This window comes from Macrobrachium rosenbergii, chromosome 26 (genome assembly GCF_040412425.1).
Source record: "Macrobrachium rosenbergii isolate ZJJX-2024 chromosome 26, ASM4041242v1, whole genome shotgun sequence".
NCBI lineage: Eukaryota > Metazoa > Arthropoda > Malacostraca > Decapoda > Palaemonidae > Macrobrachium > Macrobrachium rosenbergii.
In genome coordinates, this window is record NC_089766.1 from 6,178,172 (window position 1) to 6,197,973 (window position 19,802).

General features: G+C 37.5%; 1 long non-coding RNA gene across 1 annotated transcript; it reads left to right on the plus strand.

Moving 5' to 3' along the window:
* The first annotated feature begins 13,052 nt into the window (after positions 1–13,052).
* Positions 13,053–16,215, plus strand: LOC136852961 (uncharacterized). Its single transcript, XR_010857283.1, has 3 exons — positions 13,053–13,203; positions 14,601–14,691; positions 15,020–16,215. It is a non-coding gene; the product is annotated as an uncharacterized lncRNA (long non-coding RNA).
* The last annotated feature ends 3,587 nt before the right edge of the window (positions 16,216–19,802 follow it).

Sequence of the window (19,802 nt, forward strand, 5' to 3'; positions counted from 1 at the left end):
TGTATAAACTTAGATTAAATCCATCCCTGTATTTTCACCCAAAAAGTTACAAAGGGATGGGGGAGGGATGGGGAAGGGAGTACAGGTTTGAACCCTACTCTATTATCTAAATAGGGTCAAATGATGTCCACACGCCAAATTTTGTCTATAACGGTCAGGCGGTTAACACATACGTTACAAAGGGAAGGGGAAGGGGGTACGGGTTTGAAACCTGCCCTATTATCTAAGTTGGGTCAAATGATGGCCACGAGCCAAATTTTGTCTAGATCAATCAAGCAGTTTAGATTTCTATAGTGCACAAACATACAAAAAAATATACCGACAAACATATAAACAAGCATTCATTTCTATATATAAGATTATATATATATGTATGTATATATATAGAGTATATATACACACACGTATACATACACACTAGTCAAATGTTAAAACGTCTAACAAAACCGGCCACAATATTACATTCGTGACACTTGTACAGAGGGAAAAATCATATACACGAAATCAAATAAAACATAACATTGGCATGCCACGTCTAACCCATTCTTAGCAAGAATTGCCTGAATTACTTTCATATTTAATATCAAAAAAACATCAGATACATAAAACCCACGAAAATATTATGAATCGCTGGCATCCTTTGTCAAGGTACTGTAGATATTAACTAAACTGACCTATGTACTCTCTATGGAATGACCAGTATTGAACATTATAAATTTGGATTAACCGCCTTTCCCTCATGCAAGTGACATTTGTTATTGCATAAATATAATTTACCTTAGCTTCCTAGTTATATAAGGCTATGCTACACGACATGGATAAGGAAAAACCTAGGCTAAATATTCAGTTTTGTGAAATAAGACATTATGGCTAGTCCATGTTAGCCTCACAAGTAACACTGAACATTTGGCTACTCTAGGCCTAACCTAAAGAAATAAAATCCCACTTGTGTTTTATCTCAAACAAATATTCGTAAGACATAAAATGATATAGGTTAGGTTAGCTATCAGATAGGCTACCATAGCAAATCAAAACTTGAAATTAAGGATGGTTTTTCACGGCGTTCATTTGCAATTTACATTCAATCTCGCAAGAAAAATGTCTGCCATTCTGGCGTTATCATAGGCCTATACACAAATTTCGAATATATAAAAGCTTGTAGATGTACGCTAGTCAGTTTAAAGGCACCCTGACCTAACCTTCCCTTAACATAATCTACGATAGGCCACCATGCCCTGAACTCCGCATGGGTTATTAACTTGGAAATTGAGTTTCCCTATACTTTTAAGTGTTGCTGATGAAGGAGGTGGTATTGTTTATTGGCATCAATTATTAACCTCACATCTTTATCGGGGACCCTTTGGGAATGGGGGCGGGGGTTTGGGTTGGGTAAAACACAGGGAGAGAGAACGGGCACGTCATTTTTATGCTGCCATCCTGGAATGGTTGCGTGCATACGCAAGGCATACGGGGGCCACATGTTCAAGAAGGGATTGGCTAAGGAAACCTATTATAAATGAAACTATACTAACCTAACCTAGTAGTCGGTGTTACTTAGCCTGGGACGTCTCCCCCTGGTGAAGTTAAGAGGTCAACTTTTTACCAAAAGCTCCCCCTATAAAACTGCGTATGCGCAATAGCATTCCAGAATGGTCAGCTCACAATAACATATCAGTTCTGAGGTTAATTACGGCTTAATTACAGTCGACCGCCAAAAAATAACGGCAAATCCTTGTTAAGCAACCACAGTACTATAGAATAACTCAGTTTCCAAGGTAACAACTTTTAGTCATTTCAGTTTACCATAGGCCTAATCCCCATAGTCTATGAACGTTTCCTATAAGCTGTTGCTCACAGCCACTTCCTCTAGACCTACCCAAATCTTACTTTTTTTTTTTTTATAGGACCAGGCTACTCTAAGCTAACAACCTAAACTCTGATTATGGCCATGCTTAGTTAATGCCCAATGCTCAAATCTTCAAATATAATATAGGAATATGCTTACACATACTTTTAACTACCTTTCAGTAGCGAAGGTTTGCAACGTAGAAATGGACTTTAGGCCTATAGGCCTACTACAATCATATATCACAAACGCAAATATCTGTAAACTGTAAATAAACACACACACAAGACACAACTAACGTACAGGCGACGCGAATTGTTAGCCAGTGACGTAAATTGAACAAGATTCCAGAAACTGCTTAAAGATTGCAGGTAACAGAGAAGGGTAAAATGGCGTGTCTCATATATTTCTCATTTATCTCCGTATGGTCTGCATATTTTACTTCTTAATTACTCGTTGAATAAAAAATACCATTGTCCAATATCATCTTTGCATATATTACCATTATTATCATTATTATTCAGAGGATGAACCATATTCATATGGAACAAGCCCACCACAGGGGCCATCGACTTGAAATTCACGCTTCATTCGAAAGCATGGCGTCAGTTACAACGCCATATATGCTTTTGAATTATCGCATTTTGTCGAATTTTGCCAAGCTAACAAGCTGTGTAAGACGATCATATTTTTAGGGATACAATAATTCAAAGGTATGTGATGTCTTCGTCTCAAATACGTCATTCAGTAGATTTATTAGGCAGATGTGGACCTCATCAAGGTAATACTCCCGGTGAGAAAATTTGAAAGATAGAAATGAATTTTTTTATTTTATTTTAATAGCACAAAATCGTTCAGCACAAGACAACAATGAAGTATAACTACATTTGCTTAGTTGAACAGTTATGACAAGAAAACAGCACTTGTTAATGACTTATGGCAAATCTCCATGAGCAGACACCTTCCATATTAATGAAACATGCAGATGGAAGTCAAGAATAACTTATTACTGAAGAATATTAGTATCACGTAGCAATTTATATCAGTGACCTTGGTAGCTGCAACGCCAGATTCATGAAATCAACCGTTATTTTTTATTAATAATCATCATCATCATAATAATAATAACAGTATTAATAATTTCACATTTTCAATATGTATGAAGAAAATTTCGTAAAGCAACTGAATATTTGTTATCTTTTTTATGAATATGATCATAAGTTTTTCATATATTTATCGGTTAATAAATTTACGAGTATATCCGTTTTTTACAAGCATAAACACACTTCGATACATGTTTACATGTATGTATATTGTTTGCGTGTGTGTACATATATGTAAAGTACAAAAGCACATACTTAAAGCAAAGTCCGAGAAGCTCTCAACAACTCCAGTCAGAGAGAGAGAGAGAGGAGGATTCAAAAGGAAGTTCCATGCCAATGCTTCCACATGCCCCTCCCTCCTTTCAACAGCCACCAATCGCAGAAGCTACATCCTCTTTGTCCTTGAACGTGAAGAGACGATTAGCAGTATAAGACCACTCGATTCGCCCTCGTCTTTCCCAGTCCAGTCGCGAACACCAAACGATTCCTGCAGTTAAGAACAAACGCCTAGACATTATTCCTCTTCTCCACTTGGGTAAGGACGACAACGGACCCTTTTTAAAATTACCACTCATTCTCAGAAATCCTACCTCAACGTGCAGTTAGAATTATAAGTTTTCATGTGTAAGCGGTTATAACCAGACCTATATTCGATCTGTGTAGTGTTTGCATGGTTATCCTCAAAATCAAGTCGTGTAGAAGTGTTATCGTTTTTGTAAACAACGTAGGGATAATCCTGAATGCATGTGGCGTTGTGATAATGTGTATGGGAAGGTTAATGATTTAGGAAAAATGTGAAAGAGTTTGCTTATTTACGCGTTCACAAAAGGAGAGTTTTTTTCTCCTAGTTCCAGGCGGCCTAGACTTACCGGTTCTTCAAGATGTGAAAGATACGTGCAAAACATGTTGAAGATGCACATAAAACGTGTGAATCTAAAACCGTAAGAAGAAAATTGCTAGAAAATTGCTATATATACATATATATATATATATATATATATATATATATATATATATATATATATATATATATATATATATATATATATATATATATATACATATATATATACATATATATATGTGTGTACATATATGTATGTATATATATATATATATATTATATATATATATACAGACTAGAGTTACTACCACTACCACCAGTAACCCCTGGTCTTTCTGTTCATCAAACATTCTTTTATTTATTGAGCAAATTTAACCTTCATTTGTATGCAAACCCCACAATGTTCACGCCATAAAAGGTAAAGGCATTTATGGCTATAGCCATGACTTGGGACTCAGGGACAGTTTTAGCTATGACTTAAGTCTCTGAATGACTTGCACATATTATGAAGCTACGGTCTATAATGACGATATCTCTGGAATCACCACTTGGTGGTGAGAGACAGAGAGACAGAGAGAGAGAGAGAGAGAGAGAGAGAGAGAGAGTACAAAGAACATCTGGACCATAAAGTGTAGGCAAAAGACAATCGACCACAAATACATGCAGAAGCACGGAAGTTAATGGAGTCAATATGCAAGAAGATGAGTTGGAAAATAGCCTACGAACTAAATAAAAACGCGAAATCTCTAGAAATAACAAACTGGAAAAACTAAACACAATACTTCATAATCATAATTAGTTGTGACGTGGATGACTGTTTCTCACGAAACTTACTTATCATAACAGGAATCACAGGTAAATTAGGCCCATGGGATCACCCAATCGACCCCCAGCTCCACTGCTCTCTGTCCATTAGTTCAATTTCAACTCCTCCCTTTTTTTTTTTTCCTCCCTAAGCTTGCTGTCCATCTTCTCTAATTTCACACTGCTTCAATTTTTGCATCTCATTTACGAACAAATCATTCAGACTACATTATTAGGTCTAGATTTGTGACGAGCCAAGTATGGGTCTAGAAATGTGAATCCATTGTCTACTTAAACTATCTTGTTGTTTCTAAAATTACGAAAAACACCATAAATAGAAGAATATAACAACGTTCTCGTTCCATTTCTCTCTCATGGTCGCTTCGAGGTGCTAATCGACCATAATGAGGTTTCTTCAAGTCAGCCTCGTAGCTCTGCTCTCCCTGGTCCTACTGGGAGAAGAAGTTGCTGGTATGAAAAAGTGTCTTTGTTAAGCATTCATCATTTTTATAGTCATTATTTCATGCACCAGATATTATCTTACGAGCGAAAGTCAGATTTGTTCTCACACCATTATGACGTCATATCCAACTTAACACTATTTCAGTAATCGCATCCATGCACGTTATATGGTTAACTACAATTCAGAAATGATTGTTTAGAATGTCATTGCAAAAGTAAGATTTTCACATTCAAAATTAGGATTCTTTCAACAACAGTAAACTCAGAATTTAATATTCTCATCGATCATGTACGAAGTTTACAGAGACATGACAAGAGAATTCTAAATTCTTCTTCTCGCCTTTTATCAACAGGGGGTGCTATCACACCTCGCTTCAAACGTCAATCGGGCCCTGGGGTGCAGTTACGAAGGCCAGTCTTGTCACCCCCGCAACCCCCGAAACTCCAATTCAAATGGTTGCCCATGCGAGCCTCGATCGAGATTCCACGGCTGCAGAAGCGATTGTCAAATTAGGGAAAACTTCGGCTCTTGCCTGACAGATGAAACGTGTTGCCAGGAGAAGTTTAAAGACAACGAATACTTGAACTGCGTCAGAGGAGGAAAATAAGCAACAAATAATGGAGAACAAATTATTTACTGCTGTTGTTGCTGCTGGTTCTGTTCAAGAGATGCCTTACACTGACCAAATCTCTTGAACAGAGATTAGCTGGTAGCGTTGTACATTACTTCCTTCTTTCTTAAATGTTGGGTAGGGTTGGTCTTTGACCAACTTCACTTTAATTGGTTTTCTTTAATTTCCTTTTAATTGATGACTAACTTTCAACTTTCCTCTTCCATCCAGAATTGGTAATTTTTTAGTGCATAGCCTGCAGTTCATACACAAAGGCAAACTAGTGAAATTCTCACAATCGTAACCTTGGATTTCTGTTAACATTGTAACAAACCACCTTTTTTTTCTTATATTAATTGTAAGACAAACTAGTGAAATTCTCAATATACTGAAAACCACGGTTTGCTCGGTCAGTGAAATCAAAGATAATCCTATTCATTCCATAAAATGTATTTTCAAAAAAATTTCTCATCTTTTAATTAATGCTTTAGTCCTATGATTAAAAAAATCATACTCTGTGTTTATGATAATTAAACCATTTCAGTTCTGTTTTCTTGATGCATAAAAGCTACTTTCGGTTGTACATATTTCCACCTGTTTAACATTTTAAATTTACATTGTTAAAATGTCACGGTTTTTAAGTGAAACAGTTTCACAACACATAAAATGTTTTTGCTAAGCGTTGGAGCTTCATAGTACATTATATTTTACGTAAGTTTAATATTATTTTCTTCATACATTGTAACCAGTCTGATTTCGAATGCAATAAAAGGAGTGTGCACTAAGTATGTGTAATCTATATTATCTTCCTTATAGCATTATGAAGAACATTCTTATTGCAAGCATAACATTGTCAACAAAACTGATATCATTATCAAAACTCCACACATTATATGGAGTTGCAATTGACGATGTTTATATTTTAAACAATTCGAAAATAGAGCTTCAGAGCGAAAGCCAACATTGGACCACGATGAAGACAAGTTCCAAATTGCCACCCAAGGCACTGCAGTGTCATGCTCCCCCCTCCCCCCCAACAGGTAAGGTCCCATGCCCCCTGTATAAACTTAGATTAAATCCATCCCTGTATTTTCACCCAAAAAAGTTACAAAGGGAAGGGGGTTGAGGGATGGGGGAAGGGAGTACAGGTTTGAACCCTACTCTGTTATCTAAATAGGGTCAAATGATGTCCACACGCCAAATTTTGTCTATATCGGTCAAGCGGTTAACACATACGTTACAAAGGGAAGGGGATGGGGTACGGGTTTGAAACCTACCCTATTATCTAAGTTGGGTCAAATGATGGACACGAGCCAAATTTTGTCTAGATCAATCAAGCAGTTTAGATTTCTATAGTGCACAAACATACAAACAAATATACCCACAAACATATAAACAAGCATTCATTTCTATATATAAGATTATATATATATATGTATGTATATATATACAGTATATATACACACACGTATACATACACACTAGTCAAATGTTAAAACGTCTAACAAAACCGGCCACAATATTACATTCGTGACACTTGTACAGAGGGAAAATCATATACACGAAATCAAATAAAACATAACATTGGCATGCCACGTCTAACCCATTCTTAGCAAGAATTGCCTGAATTACTTTCATATTTAATATTAAAAACATCAGATACATAAAACCCACGAAAATATTATGAATCGCTGGCATCCTTTATCAAGCTACTGTAGATATTAACTAAAGTGACCTATGTACTCTCTATGGAATGACCAGTATTGAACATTATAAATTTGGATTAACTGCCTTTCCCTCATGCAAGTGACATTTGTTATTGCATAAATATAATTTACCTTAGCTTCATAGTTATATAAGGCTATGCTAAACGACATGGATAAGGAAAAACCTAGGCTAAATATTCAGTTTTGTGAAATAAGACAATATGCCTAGTCCATCTTAGCCTCACAAGTAACATTGAACATTTGGCTACTCGAGACCTAACCTAAAGAAATAAAATCCCACTTATGTTTTATCTCAAACAGATATTCTTAATACATAAAATGATATAGGTTAGGTTAGCTATCAGATAGGCTACAATAGCAAATCAAAACTTGGAATTAAGGATGGTTTCTCATGGTGTTCATTTGCAATTTACATTCAATCTCGCAAGAAAAATGTCTGCCATTCTGGCGTTATCATATGCCTATACACAAATTTCGAATATATAAAAGCTTGTAGATGTACGCTAGTGCAGTTTAAAGACACCCTGACCTAACCTTCCCTTAAAATAACATAATCCACCATGCCCTAACCTGGCCACTGAGCTGCCTTTCATGCCCTGAACGCCCCAAATTTCTCCCGTGCGACATCGTGCATACCAGAACTTCGCATTTAAACTTGAAATTGAGTTTTCTTATACTTTTAGTGTTGCTGATGAAGGAGGTGGTATTGTTTATTGGCAGTCAATTATTAACCACACATCTTTATCGGGGACCCTTTGGAAATGGGGGTTTTTGGGTGGGGTAAAACACAAGGAGTGAGAACGGACATGTTATTGTTATGAAGGCCGGCCTGGAATGTTTGCGTGCATACGCAAGGCATATGGGGGCCACATGTTCAAGAAGGGGTTGGCTAAGGAAACATATTATAAAAGGAACTATACTAACCTAACCGGTAGGACCAAGCCGGCATTCCGCGGCGAGCTAGACTGTGGCAGTTGACGTTTCTCTATAGAATTTTACCTGGTGAACAAGAATCTAAACTAATATTTTTTCGCTCAGCTGCAGTTAAGCTGTAATTTACCTTAGAACTGTAGCCGACGGTAAAAGGGGACCCATTGGGAATTTGGGGTTTTGGGTGGGGTAGACCATGGGGGTGAAAGGCGACCAAACTTTACTGTATACAGCACCACATGGACAGAAAACCAATTACACAAACACAGGAGTAACAAGATGACAAAGGTAGCCGTTACAAAGACAAAAACTTTCACTATTACTGCTATTTCAAATGCTGCCACGCATGCGCACTCTTAAAGGGGAGCTTTTGGTACACAGGCCGACACCTTACTGAGGAAAAAGGAGGGGTTGGACGATAATGTTTGTATCCTGACCTCCTTAGGGGCATTTGATTCGCCAGGGGCTAGTACTGAACATGGTGAAATACATTTGAACCCCCAGGTGCCAGTACTAAACACAGCGAAGGGAGTTTCAGGAGGAATTCAGAAGTTTCTCCTTAGTGAACATACGGCCCCTGGTGGTTACGTGATCCCATACCCTCTACCAGAACTTAAACATGGCGACTTTGTTTACCGTTTATTTATCTTAAGGCCTACCTAAAGCTCAAATAGTGTCCAGTCGAGCTAGACTATGGTAGCTGACGTTTTCTATATTATTTTACTTGCTTTACAAGAGTTTTTAAGGTAACATTTTGCCAGTCGGCTGTAGCTAAACTGTAATTTACATTTGAACTGTATAGTTGGTGCAGGGGACCCACTGATACTGTCGTACCGGCTTAGAATTACCCCTTATAGTAGCTGCGCGGAGGCGACTGCCTTCTAACTAAACATTTTCTACAGTTCTTTGGTTGCTAATTATGAATTTACTTTTAATTTTGGCGCTCGAGTGTAATTAACCTGTAATTAACCCCTGAAGTCCACCAAACAAGGGGGTTTCCATGCGCGATCTTCACAAGACAGAGCACGCTGTTTCGAACGGTTCATATCCGCCCGGCAAGTGCAATAACTTGTTAACGTATGGGTACCCAACCGCCCCGGGCCAGTACTAAACACGGCGAAGGACAATCCATTTGGCCGACAACAAACAGATGCACCACCAGTATCAGAACCCCTAAAAGTGTAGAAAAACCAGTTGAAAAGGTAAAAACAAGCGCCAAATATTATGTGGCGGAATTTGAAAAAACACAAAAACAATACACAACACAGATACACAGAACATATAACCCCATACAATACTCACGGATGCTCACTAGCAGGTCCTTTAGAACGCGTTCGCGGGCACGCAATCATTCTCTCAGACTCGTTCTCTCTTCCAGCAACGTTCAGATTTACATTTTCTCCTCCATTCTCTCTCAGATTCACGCTATCTTCTTCACTATTACCACTCTCAATTTCATCCACAATCTCATCTATACCCTCTAACTCGTTCCCAAATACCTCCCCCAATTCTTCAACTAACCCATCCCATTCGCTCATTGACCTTTCCAATTCTTGCAACGATTCATTCATGCTTTCAATCACTCGTCTATCACTGCTACGCTCTCTTACTCTTACACTTTCGCTCACCTCCAACCGTTCACTCACCCCTACACGTTCAGTCAACTCAGTTATATCAAACCCGCATATGCTATACGTTCTATTCATACCATCCCATTCATCCGTATTACACGCTTTATCACTCATTTTCACTTTGGCACTCAATCACACAACTTACGATCATTCCGTTCACTATTCTTCCCTTTCTTACGTTTCCTACCATACTCTATCAAAACCAATTGCTGATGCTCATGCAACAACCCCTCACGTACATGCATCACACGCACCGCTTGCATCCTAGAGGATCCACCCATTTGAACCCCCCTTCACACTCAGTTTCCCCAATTCGCTGTCATAGTCACCCTCTTTCGTCTACATACACTTGATACATGCCCTTCCATTCCACATTCGACACACTTCGCTCTCGGTTCTGAACACATTCTCGCATAATGCCCATTCTTACCACAGTTGCCACATGTTACATTCACTCAGGTACCCTACAACCATTAGCAATATGACCCACCTGTCCGCACCTGTAGCATTTAACCCCTATCTTTCGTACACTCACTTACCAAATGTCCTCGATTGCCCACACCCGAAACACGCTCCTAGAGCCCACCTACGCTCATTCTTTGTATGTCCTTCCTTTCCACATCTAAAACACTTTATCGACTTCCACTCACCGACCTTCCCCTTTGTACACTACTATCCCTAACCTGTCCAACCCGTTGTTCCCTTACAAACCCACCATTCATCCTCACTGGCACCTCCACATTACTTGCTCTTACACTCCTATCTATTACACTATCGGCCATTCTCATTGGGCCCCCTCAACACTGCATCCCTAAAGCTTCCAAACTCTGGCACTCTCTCATCTTCCCCAGCCCTTACACTTACACTTACACTTCTGCCCTCTTTCATAACCCTGTCAAGCTCATAATCTTCTACAATTTCAAAATTTCTCCCCAAGTCAACCTTTCACTCGTCCATCTTTTCTTCTCCTTCCGCTTCAAGTTCACAAATTCTCTAACTCCATCTGGCACTGTCCCTAACAACTTCCGTACTAACTCCTTACATTCATCTATCTCACCATCCCCAAACTTCTTCCTTGCCAACGTCTCCAGCCTACAAGCATACAGTGACAAGGTTTCCCCATTCTCCTCTTTTGCCAGCCGCAAATCCTCTCTCAACCTCACGAATTCCTCTTCCATTTCCTCCAGTCACACTACTAGCCACTAATCTCAATTGCAGCTGCAACACCAGCTGCCCCACGTTGGGCGCCAAATATAATGTGGCGGAATATAAAAAAACACAAAAACAATACACAACACAGATACACAGAACATATAACCACATACAATACTCACTCTGATCCTCGGTTGCTGGGAGATGGATGAAGGTATAAGTTTTCGCCAACACAGTAGACAAAATTACACAAGCAAAACCGAAAAACAGACTTTCAACCAAAAGAAAACGAGCAAAAGAAAGAGACACATGCACAGACAACAATGACATCCCAAAATCAAGTAACAGAAAACACACGACTCACGAAACATACAATAATCCACCATCAATGTCCGCCTTGGAACTCAGCTCAAGACTCACTCAAAACCGAAAAAAAACTCCCTCGACATTTCCACAGACAGACAGCACCGTAAACAAAGTAACAACCTCATCCCTCTTCCAACAACCAAAGCACTAACTAACGACACTCTCTTTTCTCTCTCTCTCTCTCTCTCTCTCTCTCTCTCTCTCTCTCTCACAAAACGTTGGGAAATGCTAAATACAAACAAATTTATTCATCCCTCTGTAATATTTGTTATAAAATCTGTAAACCGTAAATTGAAGATGCACACAACACAGACACAACTAACGTACAGACGAGCGAATTGTCAACCAGTGACGTAATGCATAAGATTCCCGAATTTAAACTGCTTGAAGATTGCAGTGTAACAGAGAAGGGAAAAGTGGCGATTCTCATATATTTCTCATTACTCTCCATATGGTCTGCATATTTTACTTCTTAATTGCTCGATGAATAAAAAATACCATTGTTCAATATCATCTTTGCGTATATTACTATTATTATTATTCAGAGGATGAACTACATGCATATAGAACAAGGCCACAGGGGCCATCGACTTTGAAATTCAAGCTTCCAAGGAATATTAAGGTGTTCATTCGACAGCATAGCGTCATTCACAACACGAGATATGCCTATGAATCATCGCATTTTGTCGAATATTGCCAAGATAACAAGCTATGTAAGACGAACATATTTTTATAGATACTATAATCAAAAGTATATGATGTTTTTTTGTCTCAAATGCGTCATTCAGCAGTTCATTAGACAGATGTGGACCTCATCAAGGTAATGCTCAAACCACCGGTGTGAAAGTTTGAAAGATACCAATGAATTTTTTATTTTATTTTAATAGCAAAAATTGTTCAGCATAAGACAACAACGAAAACATTTGCTTATAAATATAACTACATTTGCTTAGTTGAACAGTTATGGCAAGAAAGCACCACTCGTTATTGACTTATGGAAACTCGAAATTAAAGAACTTGCTCATACTGAAAAGGGCAGTGTAGTTCTACAGAGGGTGGCCCTTGAGACGGCTGAGCCATCAGTCACTGCCACTCTCTAGACCTATAGTTGCTGGTTAAACGATGATATCCATGAGTAGAAAACTTCCATAATAATGAAACATGCAAATGGAAGACAAGAATTGCTTATTATTGAAGAATATTAGTATCATGTAGCAATCTGTATCAGTGACCTTGGTAGCCGCAACGCCACATTTATGAAATCAACCGTTATTTGATTAATTTCACATTTTCAATATGTATGAAGAAAATTTCGTAGAGCAACTGAATATTTCTTAGTCTTTTTTATGAATACGATCACAAGTTTCTCTTATATTTATCAGTTAATAAATATACGAGTATATCTATTTTTTACAAGCATACACACATTCGATACATATTTAAAAGGATATATAATGTTTGTGCGTGTGTACATATATGCAAAGTACAAAAGAACATACTTAAAGCAAACTCTGAGAAGCTCTAAACAACTCTTCCACATCCCACTCCCTCCTTTTAACAGCCACCAATTGCAGAAGCTACATCCTCTTTGTCCTTGAACCTGAAGAGACGATTAAGCAGTATAAGACCACTCGATTCGCCCTCGTCTTTCCCAGTCTAGTGGCGAACGCCAAAGGATTCCTGCAGTTAAGAACAAACGTCTTACAGTATTGCTCTTCTCCACTTAGGTAAGGAGGACAACAGGACCTTTTTAAAATTAGTGAAGCCACTCATTCTAAGAAATCCTGCCTTGTAACGGAACATGTGCAGTTAGAATTATAAGCTTTTATGTGTAAGCGGTTATAACCAGACTCATATTCGATCTGTTTAGTGCTTACATTGTTATCCTCAAAATCAAGTCGTGTAGAAGTGTTTCCGTTTTTGTAAACAACGTAAGGATAATCCTCAATACATATGGCGTTGTGATAATGTGTATTAGAAGGTTAATGATTCAGGAAAAATGTGAAAGAGTTTGCTTATTTACGCGTTCACGCAAGGAGAGCTTTTTTCTCCTAGTTACTGGTGGCCTAGACTTACCGGTTCTTCAAGATGTGAAAGATACGTGTAAGACATGTTGAAGATGCACATAAAACGTGTGAATCTAAAACCGGAAGAGCAAAATTACTAGTGAGATTTATATATATATATATATATATATATATATATATATATATATATATATATATATATATATATATATATATATATATATATATAAAAAAGTTTACTGACTAGAGTTACTACCACTACCATTGACCCCTGGTCTTTCTGTTCATCAAACATTCTTTTATTTATTGAGCAAATTTAACCTTCATTTGTATGCAAACCCCACAATGTTCACGCCATAAAAGGCAAACATGACTTGGGACTCAGGGACAGTTTTAGCTATGACTCAAGTCTCTTAATGACTTGCACATATTATAAAGCTACGGTCTATAATGACGTTATCTCTGGAATCACCACCTGGAGAGAGAGAGAGAGAGAGAGAGAGAGAGAGAGAGAGAGAGAGAGAGAGAGAGAGAGAGAGAGAGTACAAAGAACATCTGGACCATAAATTGTAGGAACAATCGACCACAAATACATGCAGAGGCACGGAAGTTAATGGAGTCAATATGCAAGAAGATGAGTTGGAAAATAGCCTACGAACTAAATAAAAACGCGAAATCTCTAGAAATAACAAATACAATACTTAATAATCAAAATTAGTTGTGACGTGGATGACTGTTTCTCACGAAACTTACTTACCATAACAGGAATCACAGGTAAATTAGGCCCATGGGATCACCTAATCGACCCCCAGCTCCACTGCTCTCTGTCCACTATTTCAATTTCAACTCCTCCCTTTTTCCTACTCTAAGCTTGCTGTCCATCTTCTCTAATTTTATACTGCTTCAATTTTTGCATCTCATTTAAGAACAAATCATTCAGACGACCCTATTAGGTCTAGATTTGTGACGAGCCAAGTATGGGTCTAGAAATGTGAATCCATGGTCTACTTAAAAACTATCTTGTTGTTTCTAAAATTACGAAAAACACCATAAATAGAAGAATATTACAACGTTCTCGTTCTATTTCTCTCTCGCAGGTCGCTTCGAGGTGCTAATCGACCATAATGAGGTTTCTTCAAGTTAGCCTCGTAGCTCTGCTTTCCCTGGTCCTACTGGGAGAAGTTGCTGGTATGAAAGTGTGTCTTTGTTAAGCAATCATCATTTTTATAGTCATTATTTCATGCACCAGATATTATCTTACGAGTGAATGTCAGATTTGTTCTCACACTATTATGACGCAATATCCAACTTAACACCATTTTAGTAATCGCATCCATGCACGTTATCATATATGGTTAACTACAATTCAGAAATGATTGCTTAGAATGTTACTGCAAAAGTAAGATTTTCACATTCAACAACAGTAAACTCAGAAATATTATCATCGATCATGTACGAAGTCTACAGAAACATGACAAAAGAATTCTAAATTCTTCTTCTCTCCTTTTATCAACAGGAGGTGCTATCATACCTTGCTTCAAACGTCAATCTGGCCCTTTGGGTGCTGTTTCGAAGGCCAAACTTGGCACCCCCACCACAACCCACACGTGATCCTGATCCAATCGCTTTCCGCGCGGCCTATGCTCGAGATTCCCACGAATGCATAGCCGCTTGTCAAAGTAGGGACGACTTCGGCTCTTGCCAGCCAGATGAAACGTGTTGCCAGGCGAAGTTTAAAGCCAACGAATACTTGAACTGCGTCAGAGGAAGGATACTAGGCAAAAAATAATGGAGAACAATTTACTTGCTGTTGTTGCTACTGGTTGTGTTCAGGAGATGCTCTTACACTGACCAAATCTCTTGAACAGAGATTAGCTGGTAACGTTGTACCTTACTTTCTTTCTTAATCTGTTACTTTTGGTTTTCTTTTGGGGAGAAAGTTGGGGGTAGAGTTGGTCATTTGACCAACTGTCACTTGCACCAGAGTAATTGGGTGTGTTGTCAATCTACTAATTTCCTTTTTAATTGATGACTAAGGCCACTTTCAACTCTCCTCTTCCATCCAGAATTGGTAATTTTTGAGTCCATAGCCTGCATACTCAAGGCAAAATCCTACACAAGGGTTAATACTGGGAAGGTGACTCAGTCTTTTATAATGAAAACCCCAATTTCAAATATAGGGTCATAATAACAGGCAACGCATCATAACCTTGGATTTCTATTAACATTGTAACACACTCAACATACCTTTGAGTTTTCTTATATTAGTTGTAAGACAAACTAGTGAAATTCTCACAATATAATGTACTTCAAACCACGGTTTGCTCGGTCAATGAAATCAGGTTTAAGATAATCCTATTCATTCCATAAAATGTATTTTCAAATAAAATTTCTCATCTTTTAATTAATGCTTTAGTCCTATGATACAAAAAATCATACTCTGTGTTTATGATAATTAAACCATTTCAATTCTGTTTTCTTGATGCATAAAAGCTGCTTTCGGTTGTACATATTATTTCCACCTGTGTAGCATTTTAACATTACATTGTTAAAATGTCACGGTTTTTAAGAGAAACAGTTTCACAACACAAAATGTTTTTGCTAAGCGTTGGAGTTTCATAGTACATTATATTTTACGTAAGTTTAATATTATTTTCTTCATACATTGTAACCAGTCTGATTTCGAATGCAATAAAAGGAGTGTGTGCTAAGTATGTGTAATCTATATTATCTTCCTTATAGCATTATGAAGAACATTCTTATTGCAAGCATAACATTGTCAACAAAACTGATATCATTATCAAAACTCCACACAATATATGGAGTTGCAATTGACGATGTTTATATTTTAAACAATTCGAAAATAGAGCTTCAGAGCGAAAGCCAACATTGGACCACGATGAAGACAAGTTCCAAATTGCCACCCATGGCACTGCAGTGTTATGCTCCCCTCCCCAACAGGTAAGGTCCCATGCCCCCTGTATAAACTTAGATTAAATCCATCCCTGTATTTTCACCCAAAAAAGTTACAAAGGGAAGGGGGTTGAGGGATGGGGGAAGGGAGTACAGGTTTGAACCCTACTCTGTTATCTAAACAGGGTCAAATGATGTCCACACGCCAAATTTTGTCTATATCGGTCAAGCGGTTAACACATATGTTACAAAGGGAAGGGGAAGGGGGTACGGGTTTGAAACCTACCCTATTATCTAAGTTGGGTCAAATGATGGACACGAGCCAAATTTTGTCTAGATCAATCAAGCAGTTTAGATTTCTATAGTGCACAAACATACAAACAAATATACCCACAAACATATAAACAAGCATTCATTTCTATATATAAGATTATATATATATGTATGTATATATATACAGTATATATACACACACGTATACATACACACTAGTCAAATGTTAAAACGTCTAACAAAACCGGCCACAATATTACATTCGTGACACTTGTACAGAGGAAAAATCATATACACACGAAATCAAATAAAACATAACATTGGCATGCCACGTCTAACCCATTCTTAGCAAGAATTGCCTGAATTAATTTCATATTTAATATTAAAAAAACATGATACATAAAACCCACGAAAATATTATGAATCGCTGGCATCCTTTATCAAGCTACTGTAGATATTAACTACAGTGACCTATGTACTCTCTATGGAATGACCAGTATTGAACATTATAAATTTGGATTAACTGCCTTTCCCTCATGCAAGTGACATTTGTTATTGTATAAATATAATTTACTTTAGCTTCCTAGTTATATAAGACTATGCTACACGACATGGATAAGGAAAAGTCTAGGCTAAATATTCAGTTTTATGAAATAAGACAATATGGCTAGTCCACCTTAGCCTCACAAGTAACACTGAACTTTTGGCTACTCTAGGCCTAACCTAAAGAAATAAAATCCCACTTATGTTTTATCTCAAACAGATATTCTTAAGACATAAAATGATATAGGTTAGGTTAGCTATCAGACAGGCTACAATAGCAAATCAAAAATTGAAATTAAGGATGGTTTCTCATGGTGTTCATTTGCAATTTACATTCAATCTCGCAAGAAAAATGTCTGCCATTCTAGCATTATCATATGCCTTTACACAAATTTCGAATATATAAAAGCTTGTAGATGTACGCTAGTCAGTTTAAAGACACCCTGACCTAACCTTCCCTTAACATAATCTACCACCATGCCCTGACCTGGCCCTGGGCCATGAACCCTGAACTCCCATGCATCGTGCATACCAGAACTTCGCATGGTTATTAACTTGGAAATTGAGTTTCCCTATACTTTTAGTGTTGCTGATGAAGGAGGTGGTACATTATTGTTTATTGGCGGTCAATTATTAACCACACATCTTTATCGGGGACCCTTTGGGAACAGGGGTTTTGGGTGGGGTAAAACACAAGGAGTGAGAACGGACATGTTATTTTTATGAAGGCCGCCCTGGAATGGTTGCGAGCATACGCAAGGCATACGGGCCACATGTTCAAGAAGGGATTGGCTAAGGAAACATATTATAAAAGAAACTATACTAACCTAACCTAAGTATTCGGTGTTAGACTATAGCCTGGGAACAAGAATTTAAAGTAATATTTTTTCGCTGGCTGTAAGTTAAGAGAATATTACAATTCTTGTAAAGCAAAAATAACATAGCGTCAATTGCCATAGTAAGCTGCTTAGAATTATGCGCAATAGCATTCCAGAATGGTCAGCATACAATAACATATCACATTAATTACAATTCTATATATTAGTTCCTGTTTTTACCTTTTCAACTGGTTTTTTCTAACTTTTAGGGTTCTGATACTGGTGGTGCATCTGTTTGTTGTCGGCCAAACGGAATGTCCTTCGAGTACTGGCCAAAAAGTTATTGCACTTGCCGGGCGGGATATGAACCGTTGAAACAGACGTAGCAGTGATCTGTCTTGTGAAGATCAGTATGGACTGCAGGGGTTAATTACAGGTTAATTACACTCGAATAACCAAAACTTAAAGGTAAATTCATAATTAGCAACCAAAAACTGTAGAAAAGTCAACAACTTTTACCAACTCATTTCCATGGTAACAACTTAAACAACATTTCAGTTACCATAGGCCTAATCCCCATAGTCTATGAACGTTTCCTATAAGCTGTTGCTCACAGTCACTAACTCTAGGCCTACCCAAATCTTACCTTTTTTTTTAAGATCAGGCTACTCTAAGCTAACAACCTAAACTCTGATTATGGCCATGCTTAGTTAATGCCCAATGTTCAAACCTTCAAATATAATATAGGAATATGCTTACACATACTTTTAACTAACCTTTCAGTAGTGAAGGTTTGCAATGTAGAAATGGACTTTAGGCCTACCTACGATCATATATCACAAACGCAAATATTTGTTATAAAATCTGTAAAATGTAAATAAACACACAAAGACACAAGTAACGTAGTGTACAGACGACGCGAATTGTCAACCAGTGACGTAAATTGCACAAGATTCCAGAAAACTGCTTGAAGATTGCAGGTAACAGAGAAGGGAAAATGGCGTGTCTCATATATTTCTCATTTGTCTCCGTATGGTCTGCATATTTTACTTCTTAATTACTCGTTGAATAAAAAATACCATTGTCCAATATCATCTTTGCATATATTACCATTATTATCATTATTATTCAGAGGATGAACCATATTCATATGGAACAAGCCCACCAGGGCCATCGACTTGAAATTCAAGCTTCATTCGAAAGCATGGCGTCAATCACAACGCCATATATGCCTTTGAATCATCGCATTTTGTCGAATTTTGCCAAGCTAACAAGCTGTGTAAGACGAACTTATTTTTATAGATACAATAATTCAAAAGTATATGATGTTTTTTTGTCTCAAATACGTCATTCAGCAGTTTATTAGACAGATGTGGACCTCATCAAGGTAATAAACCACCGGTGAGAAAGTTTGAAAGATACCAAATGAATTTTTTATTTTATTTTAATAGCAAAAAATCGTTCAGCACAAGACAACAACGAAAACATTTGTTATAAATATAACTACATTTGCTGAGTTGAACAGTTATGACAAGAAAACAGCACTTGTTAATGACTTATGGAAACTCCAAATTAAAGACACTTTCCATATTAATGAAACATGCAGATGGAAGTGAAGAATAACTTGATTAATCACTGCCAATATTAGACCTATCTGCTGGTTAAACGACGATATCCATCAGTGAGAAAACTTCCATAATAATGAAACATGCAAATGGAAGACAAGATTACTTATTGAAATCAACCGTTATT